This window comes from Harpia harpyja, chromosome 7 (assembly GCF_026419915.1).
Source record: "Harpia harpyja isolate bHarHar1 chromosome 7, bHarHar1 primary haplotype, whole genome shotgun sequence".
Classification (NCBI taxonomy): domain Eukaryota; kingdom Metazoa; phylum Chordata; class Aves; order Accipitriformes; family Accipitridae; genus Harpia; species Harpia harpyja.
In genome coordinates, this window is record NC_068946.1 from 43,014,140 (window position 1) to 43,034,695 (window position 20,556).

Below are 20,556 nucleotides of genomic sequence, written 5' to 3' on the forward strand. Positions count from 1 at the left end.
TGCTGTTGTATAATAGCCAGGTACCACTCAGATCCTGTATCAGACCTGTTTGCTGAGCTGAAGCCAGTTTGGGCAGCTAAGCCGCAAACTTTTGCCTACTGTAGGTTTGCACAGCTATTCCCAAGGATCTAATCTGGCCAGCAGAAACTTACTTTCCTAATGTTTTATTAGGAGTAATAAAGTCCCACCTTTCCTCAACACTTGTAAACTGAGTGCATCTGACATGGAAATAAGTGTGAGATGGCGAGGCCTCAGATGTGAAGCCCTTACTCCTAAATTAATGGTGATCTTAACAGGAATAATTCCATTCAAAGGAAGTATCAGAAAAAAATCAGCCTATTTCCTTAGGGAAGTGTGTTCTTTTACAAAGCTCTTCTGACCCTTTTCTTTCTAGAAACCAAATTGGCAGTCTCTTTGTTTTGCAGCCAAATTCCTCATCCTAGGCCTGGAATATGTCCGGAAAAATATTTCTAGAGAATCCCCTGTTATAAATAACCTGGAGGGGGGAAGTATTCTATGTATCCTTCCTAAAAAAAAGAGCGGCAGGCTGCAAAAGGGTAGGGAGAAAGGGCTGCTCTCTTGTACTAGGGGAGGAAAAAAAATCTTGATCTTGAGGCTGATGTTCGCAGTGTGTGCTCGGGGTGAGTCACATGAAAGGCAAATTGAGATAAGAGCAAAAATTCCTGAAAGAAAACTCTGTATCCCTGCTTACAGGGTCTTTGCTGTAGAAATAAAGGCACTGCGCTTCCCTGTAATGTCTCCTTATTAAAAGGTGCAGCACCACCAGCTCCCCTGAGCTTTCTGTCTATGCCCTCGCTGTGTATTTTCTATGTATAAAGCCTCTCAGGAGTTTTTTCTTTGTGACCTGTTTATAGAGGGTGCTGCGTGGTCAGCCTGTCCCAGCCCTCTTGCAGCTGTTACAGCCACACCATATTCCGTCTTTAGCCACGCTGGCTCTTAAGCAGTCACACGTGAACTGTTATCGGGTTTATGTAGTTGCATGTGAATATCACTAGATGTCCTCTACAGCTAAGTAGCTTTGTCATAGTCTGTGCCAAGCACCACACAGAAATTCAGTGAAATGAATCTCGTCTGTTTAAGCTGTCTTTTTTTATAGCTTCATTGTCCCTAGTCCATAGATGCACAGCAATATTCCTCATCCATAGCCTGAAGGAGTGATCTGCTACCTCTGACAGCCCGGACTTAGAGGGACAGCAAAGCTATTGTATTGGTTTCATGCAGATTTGGAGCCAGCTGGCCGTAGGAGCACCTCAACTTTTTCCTTTGCAGCTCATTCGAGACGGAGCCGTCAGGCAGGGCTCAGGCTTTGGTTTCCTTGTGCTTTTCTCCAAATTCAACACCAAAGGCCAAGCCTGTGGGGCTCCGCTCTAGTGAGATGTGATGCCGTGCAGGATGGTGCATGCATCTCCGTTGGGTGCAGTCAGGTCCAGCTCCCCGCTCCAGCACAACCCAGCTGCCCTCCAGTCAGTGATGCCAGCAGCGCCTTGGGTTAGCTCATGGGAGGGCCAGCGCTTGCCCTCAGACGCCAGCTCCACTCTCTGCCTTCTCTGCAGTGACCTCTTATCCCTGGCTACGTGGCACCGGCAGGAACTTCTACAGACAAAAATCTTACCCATTGCACTGTTCCTGCAGAGAAAACATTGCTTGGTTTGTGCAAACAGTCCCTGCCTTGCTGCCGTGCTGTGCAAGCCCCTGTGCTTGCAGCCGCCCACTGCAGACTTCAGCTAGTGTGCAGAGTGCCAGGGGCGGGCGAGGGAAGCATCCCCAGCCAGCCCGAAAGGCAGCTGCCAGCAAAACAAGCCAAGAGGCTCGTGCTGCGTTAACCCACTCAGCTTTAATATGGGATTATAAACAGCCACATTCATCTAGCCCTAATAGTGAAATATTATGCTATATAAATAATGCGTCCTCTTATTTAGAAACAGTTCGCCTGAAGTATAGTCTGACCTGAGCAGTTCAGGGACTGCACGGTCACTTTAATCTATTAAGTGAAGCTGAAACAGACTGGAAATGTCATGTGCTTAAAGCTGTATGGGGGGAAATGTTGGCTGAAATTTTAAGTCACTTTTTTCTTTTAGCTTTGTATTAAGTTCCACGGTTTGAAGCGTTGCTCATCCTGCACTCACATTCCCCTGGGGAGGGCTGGTAAAGGGGGGGGCTCTTCATGCCACCACCTCTGCTGTCAAATTGAACATGAAGTTTTGTTTGAGGGCTCCTTGGGGTGACTCAGCAGGATACAAAAATGCACTTAAATAGGAGTCGTATTGTGTAAGCGCTCAACCACAGCAGCAATTCCCCTTTAGCAATGTTGTTAACTAATACGCACTACAAGAAATTTAATGCTGCTCCAGATACTGGCTGGAATTGAAAGAGGAGGTTTTGGCTTTCCTCCTTACATAATTTTAGTATTTCTTATGGGCAGGAAGGCTACTGAGAACTGAGGAATACCCCGGAGACCCAACGTGCGGGAGCCAGGCCATGGGCTTTTCCTCTCAAATGTTACTGACTTTGTATGAAATGCATCAGAGATTTTCAGGTTTGGGTGTCTGAATATTGGGCTTGGTTTGGAAATACAGCTATCTCCACAGAAACAGAAATGTGCCTGCTCTGAAGGGTGATCTGTTTAAGATGCCCAAGTACAAAGCTGGATGCTTAGGTTTAAAGATCTAAACCTGAAACCTTTGGCCTACCGGTCCCAGGACTGCTGTGTCCCCAGCATTTTGTGACAACATTTCCACACCCCCTCGAGGGTGTATAAACAACCTGTTGTGTTTTGAGACTCACTAATGGGTACCGCTTACCGGCAGCTTTGCCAGTGCTGCCCTCGCTCGTCGCAAGATATGCTGATAGCAAAAAACCAGATTCCTCATAGCCAGCCACCTCCATCACTGCACTGCACAAAGCTGCTGACAAAGTCTGCCCTCAGGAAACTGAGGAGGCCGTTTTGTCCCAGAAGGAAAATTTGCAGCCAACAGAGGAGCCGAGTTTTGCACCAAATTCATGTGCATATCTGTGACTCCTGTTGACAAATGTGTCTTACAAACCCAGCTGTTGATTCACGTGAACAAAACACCTCCGTCCCGCGGTTCGGTCAGGAAAGCCTGTGGGAGTTCTCCTGGACATGTCTCCTGTGTCTTGAGACGGGGTGAGACTAGTGAAGAATTTGCAGGGTAAGCTGGCACGGGTGCCACAGCTGGGTGTGCTGTGGCCGCTTGCTGTGGGTTTGCTCCCTCTCACCTCCTCCATGCCACTGGACCAATGCAGATTTTGAGTCAGAGACTCGTGTCTTGTTTGTAAAATGTTGGTGTGCTCCTCTCTGCCTCTTACTTCTGTGGGAAAGACGGCATGGAGGCTCTCGGTTCATGCAGGCCACGGCGCGGTGCCAGACTGCCTTGGGTAGATGTTTTCAGGGAGTACTGGGGTGTATGTAATGCTAATTTGGCACAGGAGGGGAGCTGGGGCTGTTCACTTGTCTGTAAGAACCAATTCGAGTCATATACATCTGCTTTGCAAACCAGCATGGAGGTGGGCCCTGACCCAGCAAGGTAAATGAGCAGGTGCCTAAATGCAGACCCCTGAGATGCTCTGGGCGCTTGACACATGCCTGAGGACCCGGCAGGATTGTGCCCAAGATGCTCCCGCGGTAGGACACGGGGCACAGCCGGACCGACCCGTCCTTACTGACACGGATTATTCTCACGTAGCTATTGCCTGCATCCTCTGCGAGGGCAGCGCGTGTAAATAAACGAGTGCCCGTGCGGAAGCAGGACTCTTGCTCCTGTCAGCTGCAAGGGGAAGGTGCGAGGCGGCAGAGGAGTCTGCAGGTGAGACGTGGAGCGCTGCTTTGCTTCTGTCTCCCAGCGCCAAGGGCACAAAGGAGAAGTAGGAAAAGTAACCACTGCCGGTGTGTTCCCTCAAGTCCCGTCTGGGATGAGCCCTGGTGCGTTAAACACAAATTCTGTTATTGTGATAAAAGCCGATACGGCTTCCTCGCATTCAGTATGAATTTAAGTATGTGTGTGCGCGCATATAGTAGCCGGTTCTCCGTGGCATAGCGTGTGCCATGTGGCATGAACTGCGTTTGTATAATCCCGTGCCCTTCGCTTGCTGCCCCGACCATCAAGCAGCGCCCACAGAGAAGCGGTTCTTTACGTCCCCCCCCCCGCCCCCCCCCCCCCCCCCGTTTGCTGGTGGCTACACAGACCCCCGCGGCCCTGAGGGTCGCTCCGCTCCCTTTCAGCCACAACCCCCCCCCCCCGGGGCCCGGGGTGCCGGGCGGGGAGAGGCGAGGCACCGGCCGCCCGAGCGGCTAAGGTGCCGCCGCCCGCTCCCGCCGCCGCGGTCCACCTTAACGCGGCGGCGGCGGCTGCGGCGGCGGACGGGCCCATTGCCGCGCCGGGGGTCGGCCGGACCGGGCCCCCCGCCCCCCCACCACCGGGAGCCGCGCCGCCGCCCCGCGCCCGCCGGCGAGCGGCATAAAAATGAGTCAAAAGTGAGAAATACGCGGCCGTCACCGAGCCGCAGGTGATGGCGGGTCCCCGCCGCCGAGAAACCCCCGCCGGCGGCACCCGGCCCGGCCCCCGCCGGCGGGGCCGGGCTATTTATAGCAGCCGCCGCGGCGATATAAGGGATGGCCGGCTGCGGGCTCCCCGGCCCGGGCCGGCGGGGAGGGAGCGGGCGGGGGCCGGCGGGGCTGCCCGGCGGCGGGCGCCTCTCGGCGGGCATGGGCGGGCGCTGAGGGCGCGGCCCCGGGTGAGCGGGGCTGGGGGCTGGAGGGCTCGGGGCTGGGTGGTGCTTTTGAGGCGGGGGGGGGGGGGAACGGGGACCCAAAAGCAATAAATCGCAGTTCGGTTTGCTTCTCCACACCCCCACCCCCCGCCACGAAGCGAGGGGGTGCGGGGTAGCGCCGCGAGGAGTTGTGGCGCCCCACGCGTGAAAAGCCCGCGGGAGGGGTGGGATCACCGTGACACCCAGCGGTAACCGCGGCGGGGCTTTCCCCTTTCCTCTTTCCCCCAGTAATTCCCGCTGAAATGCGGTGCCGCGCTCTGGCATGAGCCCCGCCAGGAGGAGCGCTCCCCGGGGCACCGCCGCTTTCCCTGGGCCGGAGATCGGTGTCGGGAAGAAAGGGCTGTCGCCGACTGTCGCCGCGGAACCGCCGCTCTCAGCAACGCCAGACGCCGGGCTTGGGACGGTACGGTCGCTTTGGGGCGCGGGTCTCGCTGCGCGGCGGCGGTGGGCTTTCCGTGTCCGGGGGGGGTTTCTTTCCCTCCCTGCCGAACGCTGGAAAAAGGGCTTATATAAAGCAATGGTTTGCACCGCCGTGGGTTTCACGTCTTCTTCGGGGTGCGTGGTGGGGAGAGGGGGTCACTCTGAGTTACACTGTGTAATGAAAGATCTTAAGCTGAGGGTTTGTTGGATTTTTGGGGGGGGGGGGTCCTCCCCCCCCAGCAGAATCAGAGCCACGCTAAGCTTCTACTTTCCTACCCCTTGCGTGTTCTGATCTGTGTATTGCAAGATTTCTTACCTTATATTAAAACTGCTCTTGGACCACTAAATACTTTGTGAAAGCTTCCAGATTCATGTGTTTGAGTTACTTGCTAGACTTTTAGAAGAAAGAGACAGATGCTGTCTTTAATCACAAAGAAACAAGGAGAGGAGGAGGGTGTGGGGGTTTTGGGGGGTTTTACTTTTTCTCTGTTTTAAGAAAATGAACTGAACCACAGCTGAAGGACAAGGACTTTTCAGCTCTTGTGCTTGGGATTGCCGGGGTTTAGAAAGAAAACTTACAACTTTTTTTTTCTTTTATTTTTAAACGGCTCAAGAGCCCTAGAAGCAGTGTTTAGAAAAGCCTGCTTCCCAGACGAGAAACTAAGATAAAGCCACGCTGGCTGCAAGTTGAGGGGCAGGTTAAGAGTTAGACCTTGGGTGGACCACTCTCAGCATCCTGCGCTTGGCTGCTCTAGTAACCCTCCCTGTCGAGCTGGGAGGGTTTATGCAACAAACTGGGACTTTACACCGTGGCAGCTCAGAGTAGAGGCTGGGGTTTCGTTAGAGGAGCAAAGCGCACAGTGGAGTCCTGACCCGTGTGTGAGGCTCTCCCTCAGCACAGGTAGCTGCAGCCCTTCCGCACCCATCAGCTGGCACTTTTCCACATTAGTCGCCTAATATTATGGAAGTGTAAAAATCTAAGCCACCAACTCCTTAGGTATCTTAAGTCATCTAAGTTCAGATCTTGGTAGCAGGCTTAAAGGGATGCTATTGACTGGAAACGTTCTATTTATGTCTTACCTGGAAACTGTTGTTCATACAATAGTTGGTACTAAGAACAAGCACACCAACTCTGTAGTCATACCTGGATATAGATGTGCTTTCTGAATTTCCACTGTGAAATTATCCGGTTAGCTCAGGCCCTTTCTGCACAAGAGAGATGCATTTCAAAGGCCTAAAACTGCATGGGTCAGCTGTCATTATTTCTCTTTGTGAAAGGTGTTTGTTGCTCTGAATCTGTTAGGGGCATTGCAAAAATGGGGTCTATTAATTTAAGAAAAACTAGGAGAAGATAAGAGAGAGAGCAAGGGTGTGGCAAGGAAATTATGAAGTAATCGGTTCAAAAAAACCACCTCTCAGTAGCATAGCTTTGGACTGCCTAATAGAGACAGGATTTCTTTCTACGTACTGGAGTCTGAAAATACAAAGCTGACAGTATCTCTTTAAAAATAATAGTGCATGTAGAAAAATAAGTGTTCTTCATATTATAGTTCTGCATCAATTTGTTTGACTTCCTTTGATTTTGGTCCTCCATTCCAGGAGATATCCCATACAATTGAGCGTGTAGCCCAGATTGCAGAGGGCCAAACACCCCACCAGCATGACTCCCAAACCAGAGCAGCTGCACCAGGGTCAGAGCTGGCCCAGCATCTGTTTTCAGAAATTATGTGAAAGGCAGTTTCTATTTATTGAAGTTTTGGTGGTTTTTTTCACAAGCTCAAAATTTTTTGCAGAGGAACCAAGAATTACAGAAACAAAGCTTGCCTTATTTATGGGGGGAGTTTTTGGTATGTGTTGCGTTTGGTATTTTTTTTCTTAAACTAGGACTGAAGCTAACAAAAGGGAGGAATAAAACTGTATCATCTGGTGGTTAGAGAGGACTTCTTTCCTTTTCTCCGCACACTTTTTGGCACTGAGGGAGACACGGCATTTGGGCACTGGAAGGAGGAGGATGAGCCCTGTACATGAGCTGGTGTTGTCATTGGCAAAGTAGTACACGAGGGCAACATAAGGACAAGTGGATATAGGAAAAACGAATGTGATGAATCATTATTCTTGACATCATGCTGTGGTTCCTTAGAGCTGCTCTTTAAGTGCAGACAGGAGCAGTGTCCGGTACCAGAGACCTGCATGGCCCTTTAGCTTGCACCATGTGCTACCAGTGGTGTTTCACTGTTGATACCATCAGGGCAGAAACTGCTGCCTTCTGCTCTTAATTCTGGAGAGCTCCTTGAGGAAAGCTGTTTGGCTTCATTCATTTCTGCCCTTTCCTTTTTAACTTCCCTCTTTGGGTGTGACATATTTTTTGTGGCTGGGTTCAAGCCAAGAGCCTCCACCTACCTCCTGCAGTTACCAGGGTGGGCATCCCTGCTGACCTGTTGGGTACAGGTGAGTCAATTCATTAGGATGAATCTGTCTGTCTGAACTATGAAAGTTTTAGGCTCCAGACTTCGACTGGACCAGTCTTAATTTGGTTTTGCCTGTTTGCTTTGTTTGCTTTGCACTTCTCCAGCCATGCTGTCGCTCCTGGTGGCTCCTCGCTCCAGCCTCGCTCAGCCTTTGCAGCCTGCACGGGGCCTCTGGTGCGGTGTAGTGCCCCTACGCGCGGGAGCTGCCCTTGCCTCAGCGTTGTAACTTCTCCATGACTGCGCATCCCTTTATCTCTCTTACCTGCAGAGATGGAGGCAGGAGGGGTTGCACCTCAGCATGGGAACATGCAGCCCTTGACACAGAGGGTACTCCAGACTCTGGAGATGGAGAATATTAACATGAATCCCCAGGAATGAAGAGGGGAGTGGTTTTGCATGATGGCGGTGTTTGCATAAGCTTTTACTGTCATAAATAAGGAGATCAGGGTTGGGGGGACAGATTCAATATGGAAAATATGGAATTCATTTTCAGGCTTCCAAGACAGTACTATAGACAGGGCTGAGGAAGAGGAGTGGTGTTAAGATATGGAAATGTGCCTTGAAAGTGACCTTTCCAAGATCATTGATATTATTCTTGGTGTCTGAGGCGCCCAAGTTTAATGAAGTATAAAGCAGAAGGGCTTGGGAGGATTTGGTCCAAGTGAAAACAGAATGAGCGTGGGACTGGCAGATGGGAGGAATGTTAGCCCACTCCTTGGTGGAGTTATTGCTTCTTTCTCCTCTTGTTGCCTACAGAGGGACTTGACAGAAGATACTTAGTGGGGAGGCGAGTACAGCCTTCCTGTTCTACTTGAATGTCACTGGCTGTATTTTTCTCCATGGGGAAACGAAGGTCCAGTGCTCCAGTGGGTCACATCCTGAGTGTTTGTATCCAATGTAAATCCAGAGCAAGTCCATCAACTTCAATAACATCTGCAACAAGCCACGACTGGCTCTTTCTGAACAGAGAGGAGAAATGAACAGCTGTAACTTCAGATGCTGAATTTCTTGGCGTACTCATTTTTTTGAGATTTATGACTCTCTTATTCTCCATTTGAGAATGTAGTGGAGCAATTGCTGATCCATGCATGCATGTATATGTGAGAAAATGTCAGCGGAGGAGTAATACTTATGGAAGTCTTGCATAGAGATACGGCGAACTGGCCACCTGTTCTTAGATGATGAAATAATTATATAAAAATATGTCTCCTGAAATAATGATTGAGGGAAGAGGTGGGGGCAGGGTTGGGGGAGGTTAATGATATTTTTAAGTGGTTTGCTGTACTTACAGTACTTACAGTACTTATTACTGACTCTTCTGCTAGTTCTACTGCTTCAGACACTAATTCTTCAGTAAGTGGTGGTTAGTGCTTCACAGACATATAGGTTTCATCAGAGGGACCAGTCCAATGGCTGGAGCTAGCAGAAGAGATGAGAATCCTGCTCCCAGGTACCTTCTCTGTCACAGGCTGCCCAAACGCAGGTTGGCTAAGGTCGGCAACTCTTATAGATACCCATAACTGTGAATCTGCCTCTCACTGAGCCCACTTTTCTTCTTTCTAAAATGGCGTGGTAGAAGTTTCTTCATTGTTGGGAGCATGAATATAGTAAATGCTGAGATACTTAGATGCCTTCTGAAGTATCTGAGATACCCTGGGATTGCATTCCCCTTCTTGCTGCTTCGCTTCTGGCCAGAACTGACCTGCAGAATTGCTCAGTGCTTCTACAACTGAGGTTTCTTATTAATTTTTGGCTAAATCTTTTTTGCCTCAGAATTTGTTTACCATTGATGGGCTTGAGATTAAAATCTTGAACTACTTTCTTGTACTTTCTTTTACCACTACTACAGAGCAGCTTAAAAAGTGTGCTGATACCCCTTCGCCTTCTCCCAGATAACATAATACCTGCCTTGCCTTCTTTTTCAGGTCTGCTTCTGGTAAGAATGTTGTAACAAGTATATAACTTTGTGCAGTGTGATAAAAATGGTTTATTCTTTCTTCATCCCTCTCAGCTCTCCACTATCTAAGCCTTCTTTGTTGCTGCAAATTCCACATAGTTTCATACAAAGCCTCTCTTTCGAATGTACAACAGTTCTCATTCCCATATTAACTTGCTAAACCTACCTGAAGTGGGCGCTTCATGTCATGGAGGGGAAAATCTATGTATTTTTGCAAAGGTGGGGGAAATGCCCCCACATGGTTTGCTGATCTCTGCTCTCTCTGTTTGGTTATTGCCAACTCTTGACTGCCTCTGCCTAGTTCTTGGTCTAGAGATGAGTGTCACTGAGGACTTCCTGGGCACTATTTTGCATCTGAATGGTGACTTGTCTGGCCCACCATGTTTGATCATTACCACCGGTTTATGTAGTGACTGTTGTTAGTCCACTGAAGACCAACCAGCTGCTCCAAGTCTCCATCATCTCCAGTGAAAACAAGTACAACTGCATCAGCTTGCAGCCAGATTACAATAAACCTGCTCCCTGGGCTGTGGGTTAACCCCGCTAAGTATCTCCTGGGGTCAGGTCCGTTACTCTTGTATGTGAAAATAAGTCTTGGTGTGCTTTCTGATTTACTGGAGTGTAAATAAAGCAAGAAGGTCTTTCACTTACAGGCTCACTCATCGGCATATATTAGTAACACTCATCAGCTTTTGACTGGAACTTTGATGGCATAATTACTCTAAAAGGGTAACATATTCAAAACTACCTGTGTGACTTTGGGAGTTAGATTCCTAAGAGTCTTAGTCATTATTTTAAACAAAAATCAGCTTTTTAAGCCACACATGCTCCTGGAAGTTTTAAGAAAAGGCTTCTGTTATCATGTCTTTAAAATGATAGTTTCTAGGATGAGTGTGGCAGCTCTGCCACTCCACTCATTTCAGATATTAAATAAAGAGGTTGAAGAAACAATTAGAAAAATACTGTGGAAAATAGATTCTCATGGGTAGTCTTGCTAGAGAGGTCCAAGATGTAAAAATGTATACTCTTCAGTCACCTGACAGCAGGATGGATGTGAGCATGTATTTTCAGCTATGTCTTTAGGACGGCTGCGAGGAAGACTGATGTCTCGGCCGTCGCTGTAGACAGAGTAAAACATACATTTCTCCAGACATGATTTGGTGCACTGCATTCAAACAACTTGTGACTGGAACCATTTGAGTCACCAGGGCAAACATGGTTATCAGAAGAAATAAATAAACGAAGAAAACAGTCTTGCATACTCTACTATTTATGTTTGTGTAGGTAAGACTTAAATTTGCTATCAGTCTTGGGTTTCTTTTTGAGCATGATGGATTAGTCTTGGTACTTGTGCAATTTTTAAAGCATTCCTGTAACACTTGTAATGCAAAATCCATTTCTTTTGCAACATACCTGTGAGACAGGGACCTACTATTTATCTCACTTGTACAGCTGGGGAACTGGAGCATTCAGTAAAGCTAAACACAGCACACAGGATCACAGAGGAAAGTCTGTGGCAGGACAGGCAGGAGGGTGCTCAAACTGGGTCTCAGTTCCCATAAAAACCACTGAGCTCTAGTCCATGCTATTCCCATCAGGTTCCTCCTCTATGCTTCTGAGGCAGCTTGGGGCATTTCTGTGGCTGGGCAAGGTGGGGTTGGGCTTTTCTAAGGAGGAAAGCTCAAGCTTGGTGATGGTGGGACGAAGATGACGTATGTCTGGGGTTAAGATGGGGAATGGGGAGCATCTCCCAGCTAGAGATGCCACCACCACTTCTTCAGCGAGCCCAGCTTCCCTGATGCTGGTACAGGCTGCTTCACGGCAATTGAAACTCCATTCCTCTGGGCAAATCTCTGCTCCTCCTGTGCCCAGAGCCAGCTCTGCTCTTTTTAATAAAGTTGACATGAGTGGCTGGGTTGATGATGAAGCCTGCCCCGCCGCTGGCTCCACATCTGCTGCCACCGTGCCATGTCCCTGTGCTGCCTGGGCTCCCTGATGGAGGAGAGCTGCCTTCGCTCCGTCCTGGCCTTGTGAGGGCCACCAGTGTTTCGGTTTTGGGGGAGGAAGCTATCACAAAGCTGGCAGGAGGAGTTTTTTGGGAGGAATTTTTTGTTTTGGTTGCATGGTGAACAGTAACAATATGAGTTTTATTGCTCAGAATATATCCACATTTATGGGAAGCTATATTTAAAAAGGAGAAAAAATGAGTCATGGGGAGCTATGCTAATGCTAAGTATTTATGTCTACCTCTTGTGAGGCTGAAGGCAGCGGGAGTTGAGCAATACTTTTGTGAAGTGTCTAGAGGATTTACGGATCAAACTAAAGCCCGCTGAAGTCAGCTGTAAGTCACGCTGTGCCTCTCTCGGGGCCCGTATCGTTTACCTTGTGCTGGTTACAGTGAAATACTCTTCTTGAAAAACCTGGGAGCGCTCAGTGCTGTCGACTTCCCTGGGCTCGGGCAGCAGCTCGCTGAGCCGCAGGTTGCAACAGAGGTCTTACCCTGCCAGCGGTTACTGCTCCTCTGCTGGAAAGTCACCCCTCGGCCACAGCCAGGGGATGGATGTCCCTGTGCCTCCCAGGGCATGCCTACAGCACCACGTGAGCAGGTACCTGCACCCTGAGCGGGAGCAGGCAGAGCCTGGGCACGTCTCGGCTTCTGCCCTCTCCTCTACAAGAGCTGTAGTCCCAAAGAGAAGTGAGGTCAGGGGTCTGTGGCGGTACACGCTGCCGGAGCTCTCCTTTCAGGGCCTGCTAGGGACACAGGGTTGCCAGGGCTTGGATACTTTCGCTTATGGCATGTCTTGACACTAATTCAGTTGGCTTGCACTTAATTATGAAGTGCAAGTGTTGGGTTTTGTTTGTTTGTTTTATTTAAAAGTTCCTTAATGAAATAGTGTTCTGCTTGAGAGTGCCAGTGAATTCAGCTTTCCAAGTGCCTGCTTGCCAGCGTGGCTCAGCTCCGGTCACAGGTAGAGGAAGGTCTGGGACTGGGATTTCACTGCTGGGTGGGCCAAGAACAGAGGATGGAGATGGACTCGCTGTGAACAAACCCAGACAGCGCAATGTGCCCGGAAAATGCAGATTTGGTAACAGCAAGGTGTTCTGCAGCTCCTCTGTTTTGCCCACTTATTTGAGAAGAGGAGTTTTCAAAGCGAGCAGAAAATAATTATTAAACTGAAATCTTCAGGTGTATTGGGCGTTTTGTTTTGTTGCTAGGGGTTTTTTTAAAGAATTGGTCATATCAGGATGAAAATGTGCATGTTTAAGCTTCCTTCAATATATTTTTGAGGGGTACACTGGCAAAGAGAAAAGGCTGTAATAGTGTAAGGCTGGTTCTGGTTTGTGGAAACAAATACTTGTTTGTCTTGCAAATGTAAGAGGCGTTGAAAAACTTTTGAATAGGGATCTGTTATTTGCATTGCTGAAAGCACAAAGCTTAATGGTGAGTCCGATATACAATAGCTGGAACAAAACCCCACCCAACCCAAGTTAAAAGGATGTTAATGGACATTAGTGTAGTGGGAATCCCATCCATTTTTTTCTTGAACTGGCCTTCCCACTGTAGCATGTCTCCAGGCACCCGGTCACTCCAAAAAAGCATTTAGAGGATTTTCTTCCATAAGTTTGTGAGCTTGAGATATAAGCTCTTTACCAGTTGGTTGTTGTGACACAGAAAGACTCTAAAAAGGTATGAAATGACAAAAAGTAACAGGATGCAGATGGAATTTAATCTTTCAGGCACATCCAGACACTGTTATCAGGTCTGTCATCTGTACTTAACATACCCAGATGGCTCTTGAGTGGTCTGCATAGACAGCTGGCAATTTAGCAGAGATCGTGATCTTCAGAAAATATGTAGCTAATGTCTTGTGTAAAACATGGTATGGAAGTATTAGTGCCACCAGTCTAAGTACAAGACTTGCTGGGTGGGGAACATCTATCTATAAAGTAGGACTCTTTGGGAAGAAGTTATTCGGTACCCAGCACTCAATCCCAGAGAGTCATGAAGGGCATTCACACAGCTTGTGCTGTGGGGTGATGAACTGGGAAGGGGGAGATCACTGAAGGAATCCCTTTGGCTCAGTAGTGCTAGCAGCTGAGCTGCAGTTGCAGACTGGAGGTTGGTTTGATGGCTGCTGGCGTTTGGTGGGGACAAGAGTCCCCAGCTAACCTCAGAGGAGGAGGAGACATGCCCCAGTGCTCTGGGAAAACCCTGAGCTGTTGCAGATTGTTTTTGTGAAACAACAGTGTAACGTCAAGTAATGCCATCCTAGCTCTCAGAGTAGCGTGTGATCTTGCTGTTAAGGTACCCGCCTAGCCACAAGTCTACGTCTAACATAACCGTCCTTGGAGAACAAGGCGAGTATCGCCTGAGCCCATCCTGTGCATGCCCTGCTTCACTTCCACCTGAAGAGACCTTGGTGGTAGCTGGTGAAGGATCATAACTCTGAATTAAAAGTCCGAAGGTTATGATGAACCGTAGCAATGAGGTGGACTTGAAAGAGTACTTGCAGCTCTTCCCTCAGAAAATATTTTGTAGCTCAAGGGCAGACCGCTTGGAGAGAGCCTTCTCTGTTTCCTCCACATCCTGTGGATGCTTTCAAATTTGATCTGCAAACAGGCAAAATAGCAGGCATGAGGAGCTGAGCGGACCATTTGCTTTTCTTGAGGTTTGGTCTGGTCTGAAGAGATACCGAATGCTCTGTTAAAATGCTCTGCTGAGCATCGTTTCCTCTGTGCATTCTGCAAAATGGCTCCGTGCAGCACAGAGATACTGATAAGATGCTGCATCACCCCTGTCCTGTGAGCAGCAAGTGGTTTGTTACATGAGATTTACCTATGGAGTATTAAGCCCATCTTCAAAAGTTTGACTTGGACTGAATGGCTGTGGAGCATGAAAAGTCTTTCATGTTCATCAGCAAAGTTAGCTAAGGGGATATATAATTTCTTATTCTTTTTGCAATGCAGCAAGACTGTTTAATTAAGCATCTGGGATTTGAATTATTAAATAACAGAACAATTTCAATCTACTTTTCTGTTGGTAAAGATCTCCAGCAACCCATTTTTACTCCTTGGATTTTTAAATTATGAGCTTCAGAAACTCTTTGAACCTCGGGAGGACGACTTTCTGCATCAGGGAGGGCAGAGAAATACAACTCTTATTCTAAGGTCTCCTGAGCACAGCAAGTTACTCCCTGTTGTTTACATACCAGCCTCACAAGAATATGTGAATAAATGTTAGGTTGTCGAAGCAAAGCAGCAAAATTGTGTTTTCAGGCATATCCTGCGTTGAAGCATCTGTTTGGTTTTGTGCAGTGTAAGAATAAATCCTTTTGCTGCACAAAACACTGGGAGCAATTCTCTGATTTGGAGGTCAGATTGTCTCATCTGTTTGGGGGTAAAAAAAATAGAGAAAAATAAGAGTAGTTGCAGTTTGCATGGGCTCGGGATGGCTCGCAGAGGTGGATGGGTCTAGCCGAGATGTGGGAAGGTACAAAGAGCAGTTGTCTGAGTCGAAGCGGTGAAGGGCTGCTGAACTTGGGCGGTGGGTGGAGGTCTGCCACCCTCAAGGCAGGGAATGAGGAGCTGGGGAAGGAGGTGAGGAAGTGCCTGCTAGAGTCCATGGTGGGGGCAGAGGGGCAGGCAGCCCTGGGCAGGGTGTCCTCGCGGGCAGCAGGAGGTGAGGGACTCGCTGACAAAGCCGCTTGGCCCCAGCAAGCTCCCGAAATGTCTCCCAAGCTCAGGAGCGCTCCGGCTCCCCAAGCCCTCCTGACCCCAGGCTAACGTGCTCTCGCTCCTGATTGAGACCGGTGCACTTCAAAAGCCTTGTTGAGTGGAGGGGTGGGTGGACACGGTGGGTGGAGCCGATGACCAAAAATACCATTTCCCCTTCCTAAGGCTGGGCGTACACCAAACTTGTGTCTCTGTGTGGTAAAAGAATATGAACCAAAAGTGCTGAGAGATGCAGTGGTTAAATTGAAACATGCTGTGGCAGGATGAAAGTAATCTTGTCCCTTACCAGCCCTTAATGCTTTGGGGCTTTTTTTTTTTTTTCAAGTGGCTTCAATCCATGCCATCTCTATCTGTGCTTTTAATAGAGAGATTTTTTTTATGCAGAAACATGTCAAGACACCATCAGGGTATACCATCCCCTGTTGTGTTATACCTCACAAGGTCAAGATAAAACATAAGGATATCTACAGTTGTCTTTCTGTTCAAATTTTATTTTTGCAGTGTCCTTGAATGTACTGAAGCATGTGAAAAAGACCTCTATGTGGAGCAAATGTCCATTAGGGAGAGCCCAGCAGTTCAAAGAAGGGCTAAATCCAAATTTCTTGCTCTTTCTGTGAGTCTGGTATGTAAATATGACGCAAATGAGAGATTCACCTGAGTTGCCAAGACTAAGGCTAGCATCTCTTTGCTTGGCGTTTAAAAGTAATGGCACTACACAGGCATAGGAATGGCATATGAGATCTACCATAACGCTCCGTCCCACTATTTTTGAGAAAAGACCTTGATGTCTTGACTCCATTGTGACTTTGCAGCAGCATAGCTGTACTTCACAGCTGTGTGGTGGATGGAAGTTAAAAACAGCTCTTCCCGGGCTCTGATGGCAGAGCCTAAACATTTCTATGAAACTTCTCCACCAACATCTGTAGGGGGTTGAAACTCAGGAGAATATGAGCAAGGAAACCTGTTCAAACAGGAGAGCAGAGTAATTGAACCAAAACGATGCTCTGGAAGAGCTAATCAAGGACCGGGAATTCTTCTTTGAAAGTAGTTCTTCATTTGACCTCAATAATTTAGACTCGGAAACTTTGTCCAGTTACTTTGCTTTGTTCAGTTCATGCGTGGTCTTACCTGTGAAACGACCCTTCCCATTGCCAAGGTAAAGCAGAAGTCCTGTACACTTTTGGGAGCCAGTGCTCTGTACCACTGCAGGTACAACTGCACATAGTACCACTCGCATTTAAGGAAAAGTGAGTGTGTCCAGCCCCAGTAAATGATAAGCAATGTGGTGATACCAGTGTTTAAACAACCTTTTTTATCCTCTTGTCCCATCAAAGGTCCTAATCCGCCCCTTTGCCAATACCAAGTGGTGTGTTTGCTGTCCGCAATGCTGCGGGGAAGGAGGTCCTCGGTGGGTTGGCTGTAGCCCAGCACATCTCCTCATCCCTCTGGGACAGCATCTCTTTGGGGAATCCAACGTCACAGTTTCTGGAAATCTGTTAATGCCAGCCCGATCATTAGGTGGAAAGCATCACCTTTGGCATGGGGCACTGGGAGGCTGAGTACCTTGAAGGCTGACTTCTGAAATCAGCGTAACCTTGTGTGGTGTGTTTCTTCCATGAATGGTAGAACCAGTTTATAGGGCAAAAGCAGAAGATGTTATTGTTTGGTGAAAGATGCTCTGTGGCAATGGCAGCGGAGGGTGTGCCTCTCCTTTTTCCTTTAACTGGGAAGAGACTCTGCTGTTGCTTTTTCTTTTCTTTTTTTTCCTAAATGGCAATTGCTTTTTGAGGGGGGGTTATCTTTTCCTGAAGTTGTGAGTGAATTTCTGATGTGATTGCACAGAGGTAGTGGCAGTTGGAGCCCTGCTGTTGCCTTGTTCATCGGAGGTGCTTCACGAGAGTGCAAAACACTTTTGAGGTATGATTTCCCATAGCATGCTAATCCAGTGAAGTGCTGTAGACTTGCTTGCTGGCACTGTTTAAATCCATAATGCGGCACCACCTGCCAAACCACGGGGCATAATGGAAGTGTTAATGAATGTACATATATACCCTCCCACGCAGCTGCAAGTTGAGTGACTTAAAAGTTGAGGCAGAGGGTTTACACTGAGCATAGAAGGAACCAGGCTTAGGGTATCCTGATGCAGGTCTGTGCTGAAACTGGAGGGTGAGGGGTGGCCACAGGGGTCTAAAGTTGGGTCTACTGACCCATAGGGTGCTTTCAAAGATGTGTTGATTTTCAGCTGCTGCTTTCTGATATATGGAATCATCCACTCGTGACACGTGAGAAGAAACTTGAGCATTCAACAGCAAAGTGCAGGTACTGAGCAGCACCGGCTGGGAGCCCGGTACGTCTTTTCTGAAGGGGTGTCCTCGTGGGATGCTTCTCTCCAGTGCTGGCAGGGTGAATGCACTCAATAGGAGGGAGGACTTGAGTCATGCGTGGGTAAACTCTGTTCCTCAAGCGTGGTTTTGCCAATTGCCCACGGGTCTGAGTGTCAAGGTGTGCGTTTGCCACCGGGAGGGCTTGCCCGGGCTGGCAGGGAGCAGGAGGAGGAGGACAGCAGGGAGGGAGCTGACAGTCGAGAAGGTTGCCAAAGATGAGGGCTGAGAAGAGGCGCCGGGGCTGGCCTGGCACGTGGCTGGGTTGCTGGCGGAGTACGGGCACCTTGTCCTCAGGCAGATTTGTGGGGACGCTGTGGCTTCGCGGAGCTGCGCGTCACCACATGTAGGGCAGAGGAGGGGGCAGCGCAGCCCCCCCCACCCCCCGCTCCTTACCCTGGTACACGGCCCCCAGCTCTGCCAACACTCCTCTTTCAGACAAACCCATTGGATTTGCCAAGTACAGAGTCGCCTCCCCAGCACGTTGTATGTAAATAAGAGGCTCATGCTCTTGGCAGACACTGTAACGAGCCTGGAAAAAATGACTGTTATGGGTCCTGGGCCAGTGATGAGATCTTGGAGTCTTCCAAGTGACAGAGTAATGACACGGACCCGGGAAATGCCTGGAAAATAGCCTTCCACATGGTTCTGGGATTTAGAGTCGTGAAATTCTACCTAAAATCTGCCAAGTGTCTATTTGGGTAAACCTGGGAGATGGTGTTTATGTGAACCTGGGAGGTGGCTGTTCCTTCATCTTCTGAAGTCCATACTGGTGAAGCTCTACTAAAGCTCCAGCGTCGCAGACCAGCATGCTCTGTGCTCTTCTGTACCTGTAAATGAGTATTAAATGGATTGCAGGGAACCAGAAGGACTGTCCTTGACCCAGGAGCCTGGGAAAATTGACAGAGCACCCTACAAGCCTGCCCTGTGCCCTGGGGTGTAGAAGTGTTGCAGAAACACCTGTGCTGCCCCACAGCTCACAGGTAGTTCCAGGGAACACTGGGATGCAGAGAGGGAATGGGTGATCTGTCTTTTTCCATAGGACATGGACAACAATAGTCTTTTTGCCTAGAAAGGACAGTCATGAGTCGAGTATTGGAGAAGATTTCCAGTAGAGCACAGGTTTTTGGAAATAGCCTGGAGATCCCTCCTCTTCTCACCTTCCTCCATCTGCCCCAAGAGAAGGAGCATCAGCCTGGGACTTAATAGGATTCACCCATCCCCTCGTGGAAATGCTATTACCAGGGACCTTCACAGCCTTCAGCTCTTTACAGCTGTCTGAAGAGATGCAAAGTGTGTTTGCCAGCAGGGAAGGGAGTCTTTAAAAAGCCATTTACATCTCGAAAGACATCCGGTAGCAACACTGGAGATGTAAAAAGCATTAAATACTGAATTGAGCTTGACTGGAAGACAAACTTGGAGCCAAATGCATTGATTGATTTGCAGGAGGGTGACTGGAATGAGATGGCCCGGTACCCTTTCTATCCATAAACCATCTCCAAAGTATCCGTGGGTGCCATGGAGTCTGTGCATTGGCTCAGCCATGCCTGCCCTGTGCCTGGCATGATGTCCATAAGACCGCGGTGCAGTGAGCCATCAAGGAGCTGGGTGGAGGGGTGGGTGCACAGTGCGGTCAGTATACTATAAAGCACCCCTTGTTTTGGCAGGGGGATGCAGGGCCATGGTGGAGAAGGCAGGGCAGAGCCGTGAGGATAGTCCATGCTGGGCAGTTCTTGGCGCTGCTCAGGATCGCCCCCCAGCTCTGTGCTGCAGTGCACATATTTGTCCCGTGGACTGCTTCTGCCTGTCCAAGGCAATGCTTGCTGAGGCCAGGAGGGCTGTGCCGTCCACATCTGGCTGTGCCATGCACATCTGGCCACGTCGCCAGCAGCAGGGCCACGTGCAGGCAGCAGAACATCTGGCTGCAAACCGAGCACTGCCGCAGCACTGGGCTATTGCTTCGGAAACCTAGCTGAGCAGTATAAGAGCAGCAAAATCACCCAGGGCAGTGGATTTGGGGTCTTTTTATTGGTGTGTCAGCAGGCTGGGATATGTAGGAGGGAAGCTGCCCATTTCCAGGGATTGTGCGAGCAGGAAGGGCAGCTATTGGAATTTGAAGCCGCTTCCTCCACTGTAAATTTGTTCTTGTTGTGTTATCTCTGGCTGGGCAGGGCAGGGGAACATCTTGGCGCTCTGATTTTTTTGCTACAGTATGTTTAGGTCAGCTTCATTGGTTCCATGATAACATAGGAGAGGCATTCCTGGCCTCACTAGCGAAGAATTTTCAAGAGTAATACAGGAATCTGTCATCCCCTGATGTCTCCCGAGAGCTTTGGAAATAAATGAGTAAGGAAAAGGATGGTGGATTTAAACACACAAGAGGTGATGGAAGTAAAAGTAGCTGAGCCATCCACTTCCTCAGGCCCCAGTTACTGTGCAGGGATGCTCTCATTTCATGCCTTGGCAAAAGGCTTGGATCAGCCTCCACTGGACACCCCTAAACTGGAAGCCATACAGTTTTGATTGAGCTCTGAGAGATACAAGAATGGATCTCACGTAGCTGCTTTCTGGTTGCATATCTGGATTCTCCTACAAAACCAGTAGCAGCAGTGCTGTAACTCTACAGATGACCCAAATCTGACTTAAGTGTTGTTTTTAATTAAAAAAATAATAGTCTGGTTTCTGCATCTGTCTGTTGGCTTGTCAGAGGGACAGGAATCTTCTTACGTATTTTGAAAAGGGCACTACATCACCGAGAGAAACAGGCTGAAGATTAATGGAGTTGTTG

At 48.8% G+C, this 20,556-nt stretch overlaps 1 protein-coding gene across 2 annotated transcripts in view; it reads left to right on the forward strand.

Annotated features, from left to right (window-relative positions):
• Positions 1-4,656: 4,656 nt before the first annotated feature.
• The window catches only part of MRAS (muscle RAS oncogene homolog), a 41,516-nt gene continuing 25,616 nt past the window's right edge, over positions 4,657-20,556 (forward strand). Inside the window, exons 1-2 of one of the 2 annotated variants that reach the window (XM_052792443.1) lie at positions 4,657-4,773; positions 5,038-5,212. The gene's annotated coding sequence lies outside the window, so the exon portion shown is untranslated. The remainder of the gene's footprint in view (positions 4,774-5,037; positions 5,213-20,556) is intronic. The other variant, XM_052792442.1, reaches the window with a different exon arrangement.